This window comes from Phoenix dactylifera, chromosome 4 (assembly GCF_009389715.1).
Source record: "Phoenix dactylifera cultivar Barhee BC4 chromosome 4, palm_55x_up_171113_PBpolish2nd_filt_p, whole genome shotgun sequence".
NCBI lineage: Eukaryota > Viridiplantae > Streptophyta > Magnoliopsida > Arecales > Arecaceae > Phoenix > Phoenix dactylifera.
Genome location: NC_052395.1, coordinates 24,910,768 through 24,927,405, shown reverse-complemented (window position 1 = coordinate 24,927,405; position 16,638 = coordinate 24,910,768).

Below are 16,638 nucleotides of genomic sequence, written 5' to 3'. Positions count from 1 at the left end.
TGCTAGATACCAAGCATGTCCTAAGGAATCACACTTGCAAGCTGTTAAAAGAATTTTTAGATATCTAGTAGGGACATCTAATGTAGGCTTATGGTATTCTAAACAATCTGACATAAATTTAATTGCTTATTCCGATGCTGATTTTGCCGGGTGCAAACTCGACAGAAAAAGCACAAGTGGCACATGTCAATTCTTGGGTGCTAATTTGGTTTCTTGGTTTAGCAAGAAACAGAATTCAGTTGCCTTGTCCACAGCTGAGGCTGAGTACATTGCAGCTGGAAGCTGTTGTGCCCAAGTTCTTTGGATTAAGCAACAACTTGAAGACTTCGGTATCAAAATGGACAACATACCAATTAAATGCGATAATACAAGTGCAATCAATTTAACAAAAAATCCTGTCCAACACTCTAAATCAAAGCATATAGAAATTAGGCATCACTTTATTAGGGATCATGTGCTGAAAAATGATGTGATGATTGAATATGTATGTACTGAAAATCAATTGGCCGATATCTTTACAAAGCCCCTGTGTAAAGATAGGTTCAACTTCTTAAGGAATGCTTTGAGCTTGTATGATCCTAGCAAATAAATTCAACTTATATTGCAATGCTGTGCTACTCAAGCTAGTAATCCACCTCGAGGTCAACATGAGTGAAAGCATGAATCCATCTAAGCTAAATGACGAACTGTTTGACTTTCCGGAGGATGGTTACCCTCCCTTGGACTCTTCATAGAGATATTTTCAGAGCCTATTTCATAGGTATTCGAAATTTGGTCAAACATTCCTCATTTCAATATTAATAATTCAAAAATCATTATCAAACCTCTATAGGATGTATTATTAAGGGGGAGGATCACAAACAAACTCATTCTGTATTCACCAAAAGAAATCATATTGATTAGTGTGATTAAATGAAACAAATTGGGAAAAGATAAAAATCAGTCTGAAATTTTTCAGTGCCGGAGACGTCTCTGGCAAATCGCAGAGACGTCCCCCCGGCGAGACGTCTCGCATTAGTCGCGGAGACGTCTCGGGGACCGAACGAGGGTTTTTTAAAATAGGTCGGAACAGCTCGAGCCGACCCGAGCGATCCCTTTCATCCCCGACAAAAACAAAAACCCTAGCCTCCATTTTCTCTCCAACACAAACCCTAGCCTCTTTCTCCTCATTTCCCTAGGATTTCCATTCAATGGCACCTAAAAGAGCTAGGAGGACTGGTGGGAGGCGTCCTAGGGCAGCGACCGACGGTGAGGAACGGAGGGAAGAACCTTCCGCGCCGTCTCCTCCGGTTGCTCCGCCAACCACGACCATTTCCTGTGCGAATCGCACAGTGACGACCGGTAGGTATATAGATTTCCATTTTCTAGATAGTGAGGGGTTCTCTATTGGAGAGAGACTCCGTGCCCAAGGGTGGGAATACCTTTGTACCCTCAATACATCAACCTACCCCGGCCTAGTTAGAGAACTATTTAGCAATATGGCCTTAGGGGACTTAGGGTACACTGCATATGTCCGGGGGACATTGGTAGAAATTAATGAGGATGTCCTATCTAGTGTCTTGCAAATTCCTAAAGACGGTGAGGCTCCGACCTCACATCCTCAAAGGGAAATAGCCTTAAACTTGCTTTTAGGACGAGAGGACTGCGGCCCTCTCGATGTGGTTAACTCCCAAGACCTAAATGCCCAGATGAGACTCCTTTTGAGTATTGTCAACCGGGTCTTGTTTCCTAAAACCGGTCGCTTCGATTTTGTTTCGGAGCGAGACCTGGTTATCATGCACCACATCCTACTAGGGATTCCCCTAAACCTCCCTAGACTTATGTTGAACTACATTGCTACATGTCATAGGTATTCTAGGTTTAGCATACCTTATGGGATGATCCTTACCCTACTCTTCAAACATTTCAAAGTACCCATTCCAGAAAATGAGCCTGCAAAACCCTTGAGAAACACCGACTATTACAATGAAAGCACAATGCGTAGAATGGAGTTTCACAAGGTAGATGGGTCATGGGTTAAGGTACCAAAAAGAAAAGCTCAAACCCTAGAGCCTGAGATCCCACTTCAGGAGCCTGACCACCACTCTCCTCCACATAGCCACATGGACTTTCCTGATGTACCCTCCAGCTCAGCTGGACCTTCCACATCCATGCCACCACCTCCTCCAGTCAGTGGGCCCTACTCCCTATCAGAAGACCAGATGCGCACTTTAGCATCTGTAATTTGCCAGCAGATGAGGAAGGAGATGAGATCGATGATCTCTACTGAGTTGGCCCCCATCAGAGCCTCACATGAAGGGCTTCTACAAGAGTTGAAGGAAATCAGAACTCAGATAGAAGCTACAGCGCAAGAACTAGTTAGTGTGAATGCCACCCAAACCTTCAGATCAATTGAGCTACAAGACAGCTTGAGGACCATTTCAAATAGCCTTCAAGAATTGACAAGCCCTGGAGAAAATGTGGGCACCTTGGTTGCCCAACTTAGAGGAAGAATTGAAAGGGCAAGCATTGAATTTGAAGCACTAGTGGCAGCCTTTCATCAATCCCAGGGAGATCAATTCAAAACATTACTAGATTCCATCAATGCATTTATAGATGCAGCTTGTAGGGCTTATGAGCAACGTCGCCGATGAGGGACATTTTGTAGACATCTAGGGTTCTTCTTTTTGTAAACCCTAGGCTCATTTTGAAACACTTTTTGTATTAGAAATCAATACTTGTAATGATTTCCTCTTTTAACTTTGTAATGACTTCAAAGGTTTACAATGATATATGAATGACATACAATTTCTTTTGAAACCTTGTGTACATTTCTAACTCTGTGTATGTGATTCTGTGATTGTGTATGTGATTCTATGATGTGCCTTAAAAATCTCATAACATACCTTAAGTGCTCAAATTTGACACAATTTATCAATGCATACAAAACAGGGGGAGCACATCTTGTGATAACTATCTTAAACAAAAAGAGGAGTCTGAAATGAATTCCAGAACAAAGGGGGAGTGATATGAATGACTGAATTCATTAATAAAAATAACTTGGACAGGGGGAGCAATAACTTGAATATCCTTGAGTGGTTCATGGTACTATGCTGAATTTTACTAGAAAGCACCTAAGGATAATTTGTCCCCTTCATTGTTGATGACAAAAAGGAGTAGAAAAACACATTTGTAGAACCAATGAAATGCAAAATACAAAATTTACAATCATACTCGAAAGTTGAATTAGAAGAGATAAAATTGAAGAATATTGGCTTTAAGATAATTGCCCTTCTGGAAAAGAAAGGGGGAGTCAAAAAGAACTTAGCTTTCAATTATCTTTAGCATCAATATTTCATTTTAACTTGATTGAAATTCAGTAGATATGCTAAAATTGCCTAAGAGCTATTAAGATCAATTTTATGCATAAGGATAGAACTGAAAATTGACTATTTTGAATTATGCACATTGTATCTAGCTCTAATCAAAACATTAGACTTGTACATCTGATCAAATACTGTGTATATGGTTAAATTTCGAATTTTGCATATACTCAGTATTTTGTCATCATCAAAAAGGGGGAGATTGTTGACCTCCTAATGGATTTTGATGAATACAAAACACTAGAGTATAATTCCATTTATCTTAACAATTTAATTGAGGATTTCATGTGTTTTATTAAAAATATTGTTAAGAATTGTCTAGGCATGTTCCCATAATTTTTAAGGATTTATTGAAGAATTTTTGAGATGAAGAAAACAGATCAGGGACAGCCGAGACGTCTCCGGGTTGTCTCAGAGACGTCTCTGGCACAAACAGGAAGAACTGGCACGTCTGGAGACGTCCCCGGCACCTGGCGAGGCGTCTCGCAGGGTCGGAGTCGACTCTTTCAGTAGCGGAGTCGACTCTCTCAGAGGCGGCAGAAAGGCTGATTTCAAGAGATGGGCGCGAGCCGTCTCCACAGGACGCGGAGTCGTCCCCGCAAGTAAAAAGCAGACTTCCCGAGTCGTCCCCGAGGTAGCGGAGTCGGCTCTCTCAGGGTATTCCAGAGGATGTCTTTTTCAGTGATAAGGCAGCGGAGACGTCCCCTGAAAGAGCGGAGTCGACTCTCTCAGAGAATTCCAGAAGACATGTTTTTCGGAGATATAACGGCGGAGTCGTCCCCGAAGCAGCGGAGTCGTCCCCATGCAAAAAGCGCAGACAAGCCGAGACGTCCCCGCAAAGTGCCGAGGCGACCCTCTCAGAAAAACAGAAAAACAAGGATTCAAACCGTTCATCATCAGAGTCGTCCCCGTAAAGCGCCGAGTCGACCCCAAACAACGTTAAAAGTAAAATCTTACAGCCGAGACGTCTCGCGTTGGAGCGGAGACGTCCCCGGAGCGCCTGGGACGCGACTGACAACTTTTTCAGGTTTGATTTGAATTTCAAACGTCTCTTTCTTTGTGTCTAACGGCTATATTTGCTTTTTGGGCTATAAAAGGGACCTCTTAAGTGCTTCTCAACAACTTCTCACCAACCCAACACAAGATCATTCAAGAGAGAAGCAAGAGAGAGAGGTTCAAGGGAGTTAGTGCATTCAAGTGAAGAAATCAAGTGCCTTCAAGCTTCCCAAGTGATTTCAAGCTCAACTACTCTCTTCCGCTCGGGGTTCAAAGCTCACATACAAGCCAACGCGATCCACATCGAAAGAACCATCATTTCCCACGCTTCCAACGGCAAAAGAGTTCTTCCGGGTTCTATTGGTTATCATTGTTATATTTGCTTATTTAGAGCTTTTAAATCCCTATAAAACTTTTCTTGATTGTGCTTGTTCCAGTCAAGGGACTTGGAACAAGGGAAAGGCGTCCCAAGCCTAGGTGAAATTGGGGGGTTATAGGGTTCATTGTTAGCCCGGTGTAAAACAACGAGTTGGGTAGTGAACTCGCAAAACTATCGTACTGTAATCTTGGATTATAGTGGAAATTCCCAAAGGTGCATTGGGGAGTGGATGTAGGAGCAGTGGAGGCTCCGAACCACTATAAAAGCTTGTGTTTGCGATTGTCTGTTTTCATACCTTTATTTTTACTTTAGCTCATACATTTGTGTGTTTTATTTTTAATTAGACAAAAAGTTTTAAAACACCCAATTCACCCCCCTCTTGGGTGACCATCTCTGGGCAACAGTCTAATAATTTGACAAAAAAGATCTCAAAGAAACACATAACAACCTACTGAATTACTAAAAAGTAATGCATTTAATATAACTAAAAAGGTATTTATAATTTATAAGACACAGATGGCTTTGAAAAATATAAATAATATAGTTATCCTATGAATCGCAACTTGTAGTTGCAATATCCAACAACCAACATTAGACTAAGTAGTAATATGAAGCAAATGTGCTTTTGGAACTAGACTAAAGTAGATTCAAAATGTGGTGTTAATTAGGGGGCAAATTAAGTGGCATTAATTTCCGATGAGTGTTTTGTGGTTCTAGACTAAAGTAGATTCAAAATGTGGTGTTTCACAAGTTACTGGATAGAGAAAACAATCAATCATGTAACAGTCATGAGAGTGCATGATCAATCAAGTTAATTTGCAATGTTGATTACATATAAATTGCAGAATCTTTGTAACACATGCACACAGAGCATGTGAGCACACTATGGGTGAAACAACAAACCAGTTTTCATAAATATCTTGATACTTTATATAGGAAAAATAAGAAAGAGCTTATAATAACACTTCTATAAAGAGAGATAAAAAGACAAACAATTGGTGTTGGCTTAACAACACTAATATGAATATTTAATAGTCATTTTGTGTTGATTCAAAAAATAGATTAATAGAATACATGCAATTTGATAGCTCTTCCATTCACTTTCAATGTCCTCTTGTTCATTATGACTTTCAACCAAGGTCCGCCGTACCAATACATACCATCCTGTACCGAACATATCATACCGTATCGGTGCCGAACTGTCACTCGGTATGAGGGGTGCACCGAGTCTCAGTACGCCGATCTAGCCCCCCATACTGGGCAAATAAATAGTGTATTAGCATGACATCGATACAGAGTCCAGTAGCGATATTACGAACCTTGCTTCCACCCCTAGATTATGGAGGATGCCATCTTTCTAAATGACACCTTAACCAATTTGATGGTAGGATGCCATCATCATATTTTATCCAATATCACCAAGAGTTAAGGTACTCTTAAATACCTTAAAATTGATTCCTTGACAAGAAAAACAATTATTGATATGAGGTAAAGAGTTCCATACTCACCCTAAAGTAATAGTCATGCACAATAAAGAGATGCTTTTACATGAAGGGATACATAGAGGATTCAAGAACAAAATTATTTGATGATGCACAGAAGCATTAAGTGGGGTAGGTTCACTTTATATGAAAGGTTCAAGAAAATCAAGTTCTACTAGGTTCTAGATTTATTAGACACTAGTTCTAAGAAAACAGATTTCCAAGTTTCCTCATTAACCAATGCACATATTAGCTATATTGTAATGCATTGAAAATACCAAGTACTCGGAATGTAATATTGACGCATCCCTTCTTTTCACTTTCAAGAACTTTTGGGCTTCTTCCTCTATCTTCTATTTGATGTGTGACATGCCCATTTTTTAACATTAGTTCTAGCACCATTTCAGCCATAATTTACTATCTATTATATATTGAAACACATGTGACAATGCAATATACAATAAAGCCGAGATATGAAAACTATATGATAGCTTTTCTTCGGGAATAAAAAATTTGAGTAATAATAAATATAGAGCTCTGGATAATTGACATGCAGTCTAACATGTGATGGCTTTTGAATGTCCTCTTAATTGTTGAAGGATGGAAGGTGGGTCAGAGACATGACAAATTGTCAGGTTTCCATCTGATGCACCATTTGCAAGTAAATCGGAACTCGTGCCCAAATTTTAAGATCGTTACTGACAAAACAACATTTCAGTGAGTTTCTATTGGAAAATTATATTAGATATTGTTCCTTTGAATAGTAGAAAAGAAAATAGTGACAAAACACTGTTTTATGCTTGAAAATCACCTGAAGCCTTGCAGTTGTCAAAGATACAGTGCATTCAAACAAATGAGTATGCAGGTTCAACAAATCGAACTTGACGGTCAGCATCACTTATACTCGAGCTGAAACTTGCATGATGGCTAAAAGCTTGGCTGGAACCTCTTAAGTCCTTCAGGAAAAAAATGATACTGTCAAAATGTTTACATAATGAATTAGGAAGCAAAATTTAAATCATATCACAGGAAAAGATGGTGCAGATTAGTTATTTAAATGCGAAGCAAAGTACAAGCTATATAACTCTAGAAAGAAAACTTTCTTTTAGAAAATAAACTATCAGAAGTTAATACAAGAAAGCATGCAAGAATGCAGCACATACCCTGCTAGAACTCCAGCTGTCTGCCTCAAACAGAATAGACTGCGGGCCTGGAGATGAAGCCCAGCGCCCACTGATACATCAACAATATCTTGATGTCAGATTTGAGTGAAAGCACAATTAATTTTTTTTTTTAAAAAAAGTGCATGAGTTAAGATAATAAAAAGTTCAACATAAATGAAGACTTTATAGTAGAGAGACTTCAGAGCAAAGCAATAAAAAAGTTAAAGTATATATGCATATACTTTACCTAGATTTTGACCGACATCACCATATCCAATATGAACACGGTATGGCTCTTTCAGAAATAATTCAAAGAAAATAATTTTACTTGGATGATGCAGATAAATTTTTGTATGCATGGCTGAATATATACAGCATTTCTGTTTATGTCCACATTCTAAGTATGTTTCTGCTTTCTAGATAGAGTATATTCTATTTTACATATTTTGCATGCAACCAGGCAGAAATAGCCAATCATTTCGTTGATACTTTGAAACTAAATCAGTCATATCAAATGTCTGTCATGTTATGGATGAGTTGAAGAATTTATATCAAATGTCTGTCATGTTATGGATGAGTTGAAGAATTTAATAAATAAACAAAGGATAAAAAACTTGCTTCACCTATCCCTTAATAAAAAAGAATTCGATCATTTCTCATGCAAAATGAAATCAACCTGACACAAATTTCCATGATAGATTTGAGTATGCGATATCCATACTGAAGATATTACAAAATTATACAGCATTCAGTTGTAAGTAAGCTGATTTTCCAATATCTTTCCTATAGAAACTTTTTCAACCAAACGAAACATTGATTAGCTGGTGCGGACATTAGTACCGGACTGATTGTTTTGCAGGATCACGGTCGTCGCAGGAGGACGGTCCAGCCACTTTCATTGTGGCTGGATTGATTTATGTTATTTTATTTTATGTTGATTGGATTTATTTACATATTATTATTTGAGGATCCTCTTCGGATTGTTTTCTTTGTAGGGACCTATTTGTTATTTTGTGACCCTATATATATATATGGGGCATGCATTTGTTTAGGGTTAATGAACGTTGAATGAAAATTAGCTTCCTTTCTTCTTCCTCCTCTCTTCTCTTCTTCTTCCCCCTCTTCTTCTCCTCTTTCTCTCTGTCTCTCCTTCCCTACCTCCATCCTGCATCAGCTTTAGTATCAGAGCAGGCCCGATTTTGCCTCTGTTGCTGAAGTCAAGGGATCCAGTTTATGAACGGACCATCGCCGATTCCTTTTCGGCCTTTTCCTCATCTGCATTTCGCTGGGATAATTGCACCGCGGACGCCAGATCGTACGAAGGATCGCTACACGACACGCACTCCGAAGAAGGGGCGTTCCCTTTCTTCTTTGTTTTCTTCCCTCTCCCTCAACCCATCTCTCATGAAGAGAAAAGGGGCAAAGCCCTCCCGTCGGTTTCTTCCCACCCGGCGCCACCCCACCGATCCTCCTCGCCATTCGCCGTCGCCACCTCCGTATTCCACCACAGCCCTCCCGTCGGTTTCTTCCCTCCCCACGTCGTCGGCCACCACCCTGTGAAGACACGGAGGAGTTGCCGCCCGTCGGTGCACCGCCTCCGTCCACCCTTTCTCTCTCAAAGACGCTTCATCACCGTCACCTAGCGCCGCCGCCAAGCCTCCCCGCCTTCTTCCTCAACGCCCTCAGTCTCCCCTCCCCACCCGTCTCCCACCTCAAAATCTCCTCCCCCTCCACTGTCTCTGCCTCAGATCGTAGCGGTTCCCGGTGCTATTCCTCGTACCGTCGGCATCGCCATCGTTTGGAGCCCCACATCGTCACGCTGCACCGCCACCGCCACCACCACCACCCGGAGCTAGGGAATCAAAAGGGAGATGGCGATCTACAGTGCGGGTATAGTCTAAACCCGTTAGCTCATCACCCGTTAGCCCGAACCGATTCAAAAAAAAAATCGAAATTCAAAATTCAATATTGCGGATCGGACTGTCTTAACGGGTTGGGTCTGTTAACCCGTTAACCCCAGTCCATTTGGGTTATTAAAAAAAAACAACAAAAAAAATTCAAAATTTAAATCGCCGCACGTGATGCATAAGTCACGCATGTGCGGGAGGTTTTCCTCTTCCACCTTTCTTCTTTCTCCCGACTGCCTCTTCCTCGGTTCCTCTGATCACCGCCTTCCGCCACCCCATGCCGTCTCCTCTCAACTGTCACCGCCTCCGCCCACCGTCACCGCTGCCACCACCATTTTTTTTTCTTCGCACCACCGCGCCACCCCGTCTTTCCCCTCTGTCGCAGCTGCTGCTACTCCGCCGGACGCTTGCTGGCCCTTCCGTATCCGCCACTAATTTCCACGCCAACCACCGCCGCCATCCACTCTGTCACCCCTGCCCTCCACTGCTATCAGCACCCCCGATTTTGCCCCCCACCGTCGCTGCCACCTCTGCTGCTTGCACCACCGCACCGCGCACCGCCCACGCTCTTCTTCACCGCCGCTCACCGCTGCTAGTCGCCACCGCGCCACCACTGTCATCCCTGACAGTCATCTTGATCCGAAAGTCTTCTCAGATTGGTTACACGAAATGGACCACTTCTTTGAGTGGTACAATCTATCTGAGGACAAAAAAAGTTTGATTCGCTAAAATGAAACTCCTTGGTCGAGCTAAGCTGTTCTGGCAAAACACTGAACAACTGTTAGCTAGAAGACATCAACCTGCTATTACTGATTGGGTAGAAATGAAAGAAAAACTAAAAAAAAAATACCTTCCATTAAGCTATCAAGCTGACCTCCTAGATCGATGGAACAATTTAAGACAAGGTAGCCACATAGCTACCGATTACATCGCTCAATTTGATGAATTTATGATGCCAAGTAATGTAGCTGAAGATGAATGAATGATCCTGAGCCGGTTTCGACGAGGCCTAAATGATGAGCTTAGGAAAGAACTTATCCTTCGTGAAGTGTCCACCTTAGACCAAGCCTATACATTTGTGCAAAACTATGAGCAATTCTCCAAATCCATGTTTGTTAGATGCCCTGACACCAAACGAGCTCCCACTAGTGCCCAACCCTCTGGACCCAGACCCCCAATCGGGTCTGTTCCACCTAAGCCCTTTTCTTCTACGCCTATCCCAAACCAAGATATTAAAGGCAAAGGATTTTTAGGTGAACCTCCAAAGGCAAACTCAAGAATTCAATGTTTTAAATGCCAAGGGTTTGGTCATGTTGCCTCCCAATGTGCAAATCAGACCCTTGTTATTGATACACAAGAATAGGAGGATGACATAGATAATTTGGAGGAACAAATTTATAAGCCCAGTTTAGAGAATATTCAGGATGTCGAGGACGAACTTGAAGAAGAATCAAACACTTTAGGCTGTATCCGAACTACACCCCAGATAATTGCCCACGAATCCGACCAATCCACTATGAATGTAGTAAGGTGTGCAATTACCCAGCCTAAGGAGACTGATGACTGAAGACGAACCTCAATCTTCCACACTTACATTAAGTGCGGAGAAAAAGAGTGTAAAGTTATCATTGATAGCGGAAGTTGCATTAATGCGATATCTTCCAGCATTGTCTCCCGCTTGGGTCTGACTCCAGTTCCCCAACCTCAACCTTATAAGGTCTCCTGGATTGACATGTCATCCATTCAAATTAAGGAAAGGTGTCTTGTACCTATTTAAATCCTTTCTTACAAAGACACTGTCTGGTGTGATGTACTCCCAATGGACGTAGGTCATCTGATATTAGGAAGATCTTGGTTGTTCGACCTCGATGTCACTATCTATCGTCGAACTAACTCTTGCTCTTTTGTATTCCAGGGCAAAAGGATTAAGCTTAATCCTTTAAAGCCCAAAACACTAGATAAGGGTACGAACAAGAGTAAATCAAAGGGCAAGGAACTCCATATCCTTAGCCCCACGGAATTTGAGAGGAGCGTGCTTAATGACTCTCCGGTGTTTGCTCTACTAGTTAATGAACTTCACCCACATATTCAAAGCACATTACTGGCTGAAGCCCTCTCTACCTTGAGGAGTTCAAAGAAGTTTTTCCTGAAGATCTCCCGGATCATTTGCCCCCTTTGCGTGATATTCAGCGCGCCATTGATCTGGTCTTGGGAGCTACTCTTCCTAACTTGCCCCATTATCGGATAAACCCTTCTGAGCATGCAGAGCTTCTAAGGCAAATTAAAGAGCTCCTACAAAAGAAATTTATTTGTGAGAGTCTAAGTCCTTGTGTCGTACCTGCACTTCTTACTCCAAAGAAAGACGGGACTTAGAGAACGTGTGTAGACAGTCGGGCCATTAACAGAATCACGGTCAAGTACCGTTTTCCTATTCTCCGGCTCGACGACATATTGGATATGATGGAAGGTGCCACAATTTTCTCCAAGATTGATTTAAAAAGTGGCTACCATTAAATCCGGATTCGCCCAGGAGATGAATGGAAGACAACCTTTAAGACAAAAGATGACCTATATGAATGGCTGGTAATGCCTTTTGGCCTCTCAAATGCTCCTAGTACCTTTATGCGAGTGATGACTCAAGTACTACGACCTTTCATGGGCAAATTTTTAGTCGTGTACTTTGACGATATCCTCATTTATAGCCAATCTAAGGAGCAACATTTAATCCATTTAAGGCAAGTTTGTACGACTTTACACGACGAGAGCCTCTATGCTAATCTTAAGAAGTATTCATTTTTCACTTCTCACGTAAACTTCTTAGGGTACATAGTCTCTTCTGAGGGCTTATCTGCTGATCCCGAGAAAATCACTGCAATTGTAGAATGGCCTGAACCTAAGAATATTACTAACATCCGTAGTTTTCACGGCCTTGCCACATTTTACCATCGCTTCATAAAGGAGTTTAGTACACTTATGTCACCCATCACAGATTGCCTTAAAAGGGGTGACTTTCAGTGGACACGCGCTGCTGCTAAAGCATTTAGTGAAATTAAGAAAAGAATGATGGAAGCGCCAGTTATGCGACTCCCTGATTTTAGCAAAGTTTTTAAGATGGAATGTGATGCATCTAGCTTAGGTATAGGTGGGATGCTTAGTCAAGAACATCAACCTGTAGCCTATTTTAGTGAAAAGCTGAATGAGGCTAGACAGAGATATTCCACCTATGACAAAGAATTTTATGCAATAGTCCAGGCCCTACGGTATTGGCGACATTATCTCCTTCCAAATGAATTTGTTCTCTATTCTGACTATGAAGCACTTCATTTCCTTAATTCCCAGAAAAAGCTTAATAATCGCCATGCTAAGTGGGTTCAATTCCTCCAAGACTACACTTTTGTTCTCAAGCATATGTCAGGTGCAGCGAACAAAGCTGCTGATGTGCTAAGTCGACGAGTAACTCTGTTGTCCGCTACGTCGGTTTCCATCACAAGTTTTGACAGACTTTAGCAAGATTACTTGTCTTGTCCCGATTTTGGCCAACTCTATAATGCCCTTGCTGATGGACAAGGACTTTTGATTGATGGTGTTTATCTTCAAGATGGGTACTTGTTCAAAGCTTCCAAGCTCTGTATTCTGCGAACTTCCATACGAGATTTTTTGATATGGGAAGTGCATTTGACATTTTGGGCATGATAAGACCATAGAAGAGGTTGAATGTTAATTTTTTTGGCCAAGCTTGAAATGGGACGTTGCTAAAATTGCGGGTCAGTGTCGCACATGTCAACTAGCCAAGCACAAAAAACAAAATACTAGCCTCTGCACTCCGTTACCTGTCCCAGATCATCCTTGGCTTGACCTTAGTATAGACTTCGTGCTCGGCCTTCCTCGTACCTTTCGAAAACATGATTTCATTTTTTTGGTTGTGGATCGTTTTTCTAAAATGGCCCACTTCCTTCCTGATGGTTTATTTACAACGGGTTGCATGCTGAAAATTAAAAATTTTTCTTAAAAACCGTGGCTGCACCTGATCGGGTTGTCTACGTACCCCTTCGAAAGGAGGATCAAGCCACACGTAGTTCTTAATGTTTAAATCGCAGCGGAAAGATAGAATTAAACAGTTTAATTCTAGCATGCAGAATAGATCATAAATAAGTACCAAGACCGTTTAAACGATTATGCATAAAACCAACTATGCATGATTATCATTAGATCTAAAAATAAGAGCATAAATAAAGTTCTAAACTCGACTAATTTGGATCCAATCTATCTCTGAATGCTCATTGAATGAGATATGGAGATCACTCTGTGAGGAGCCCCAAAAGAGGTATGAACCCTCGAGGGATTGAACCCGATTAAAACTTAGCACAAAATTATATCTCTAAATTTATACCTTTATGAATCACAGAGACAAATGAATATGATGCTCGAGCTTCGTAGCCACACAACCGTCTGGCCTCCACGGGTGATCCACGCGAAGCTCTTGAATGATCGACGTCCCCGGCATTGCTAGCTCGCGAGGATGTGCTATAATTTTGAAACAATCAACCCTTGATCGTTCCTTTCAAGGCGACGGAGGAAGAGATGAAGGAGATCAAAGAGAGCTTGTAACCTTCACGTATTCTCTCCTTTTTCAGAACTTAGGCTATCCAGAAATTCACACGCACATATAGAGGAGATCGCATAGAGGGCCTCTTTTTGCCAAAAAAACCCACACCTTCCTTCCTTCTTTGCACCAATTAATTGCCATCAAATGGCAATTGAAATCCCCATCAAATAGGGACCATGTGCGGTGGAATAAAAGAAGAGGTGTGGCCATTGAATGCTGCATTTGAATCCCTAAGGAATAGGGATTCATTTCTTCCAAAAGAAAGCAGCAGCTTGCCCCCTAATTTTGCGTCCCCTGCTAGGATCTCGCCACATGTCACTTGGCGCCATCAAATGAAGGAATTAAAATCCTAATCAAATTAGGATAAATTCTCTTCATGGCGCCACACCATGGATCCTTGCCATGTGTCATCATGCGCCATCAAATAAAAGAAAAAATCCCATCTATGGCGCCATTGATGTGAGGGTGACATGTGTCATCTGATTTCCAAAACTGGGTTCCTAATTTTCAGGAATTGATCTCGAATTCAAATTTCAAATATTTGAATTCATAATCTTCATCAGATGAGGACCTTGGATCATGCCCAATCCAATTGGGTCAAGTCCCATTAATTAGGTCAAGCTCAATCTTCTTTGTTTAAACCCAATCTAATTAGTTCAAACCCTAATGTAGCCTAAATTGAATCTAATTCAATTTGGCTCAACCCAAGCTCTATTACTCAATCAAATTGAGTCAATTAACAATCTAATTGCTTATTAATCCTCCAATAATTCATTAATTATTTTATAGCAACATTTTACTTAGGATAATTTGTTAATTGAATTGACCAAATTATCCCTGGATGATTCTTAATCGTCCATCAGCCTTTATGATCAACCTAGAAAACTTCTATACGTGTGACCCCATAGGTTCGAACCTAAGCCGGTAGCACAAGAACAACTTCTTGTACTAATCGAAATGACCATCTAGCAATGGTACCCGACGTCCGGATAGGCCGAATATATGCGAAGCAAATATTCTGAAACTATGGACTATGGTTACTGTATAATTCATCCCTTTGACTCCTAATGCCAGGATGACTTGAGAGTTCTGTCAACTCTTGTAATAAGTGCATCCTCTATGTGATCAACTTTAAAAATCCTGCGACTCCTCACAAGATTACCCTGGCCAAGGTTTTGCTAAATTGAACACAAGGGCATTATCTCCTGCCACCAGGAGGGGTCAATTCCATCTTGACTCACACACCGACTTCGCAAGTACTTGACTGCACCCAGTGACCTTCCATCCTTGAATTAGAAATTCAGTTAGTCTGGTACTAAAGTACAGTAAGTTGCTTACTAATCACCGTGGTGAACTCAGGTCAGAGGGACACAAATACCCATATCCACTCAGAACATGTCTTGACAGCACAACATTCTAGAATTGGTCACGTTCAGTGAAATATACTCCTACACTTCACCTGTGTGACATATTAGTATCTCCACACTCCTTGGTTAAGAGGACAACCAACGTATATGTCACACAAGGACCTAAACTCGATAATGCTGTTGTCCTATTAACAGCATATCATTTGGTCGTGAACTGGTTCAAGGACTCACAGATAAATCCTCCTTTATCATAAAAGAATCCTAAGGACTTTATCATACTACAAGAGTTCATTTAAAGATGTAAAAAAAAATGATGAATAATGCCAAAATAATACATTATTAATTTGTAAATTTATTTACAAAATCAATCATCAACATGCTGACGATTGACTCTTAGGGTATAATTCCCAACACTTTCTTGTTCCAAAACTTCCGATGCCTCTCGAGTAGCCAAGATTTTCTTTGATGAGATTGTTAAATTATATAATTTACCAAAAACTATTGTGTCTGATAGGGATGTCCGCTTCATGAGCTACTTTTGGAAAACCTTGTGGCATATAGTTGGCACCAAACTTAAATTTTCTACTGCTTATCATCCTCAAATAGATGGCCAAACCGAAATAGTCAACCGAAGTCTAGGTAACCTTTTGAGAAATCTAGTAGGTGAACACAATCGTAATTGGGATTCTATCATGCTTGTCGCCCAATTTGCATATAATTCATCGGTTAATAAATCTATTAGGATGAGTCCATTTGAGGTAGTCCATGGTTATAAAGCTAGAAAACCTGTAGACCTTCTACCTATGTCCCCACATATTAGAATTTTTGAGTCTATACATGCATTTGAACAACACATTCATACTCTGCATCAGGAAATTAGCAAGCGCATTCATATGAGTAATGCTCACTATAAGCTACAAGCTGATTCTCATAAGCGGGATAAACAATTTCAAACTGGAGATTATATTATGATACGTATTCGGCCTGAGCGGTTTCCATCTGGAACCGTCAAGAAACTGCAGGCTCGTATTGTTGGGCTCTTTCGGGTATTGCAACGAGTTGGCACTAATGCCTATGTCATTGATCTTTTCTCTGATTTTGGTATTAACTCTACTTTTAATATTGAAGATTTGGTTGCTTACAAGGGTCCACCTTCCATTCCTACTGACCCTTTCACTGAGCCATCCTTTGAGCTTGATGATACTCCTATTCTTGATTCCATACCATCTCCGACCCATTTACCTTTACCACCAGCACAAAAAGAACATATTGATGCCATTTTAGATGAGCAGACTGTTTCTTCCAGTGATGGGGGTGTTCAGTGTTTCTTGGTTCGCTGACGAGGACGCATGGAGTCCGATTCTATATGGATTACAT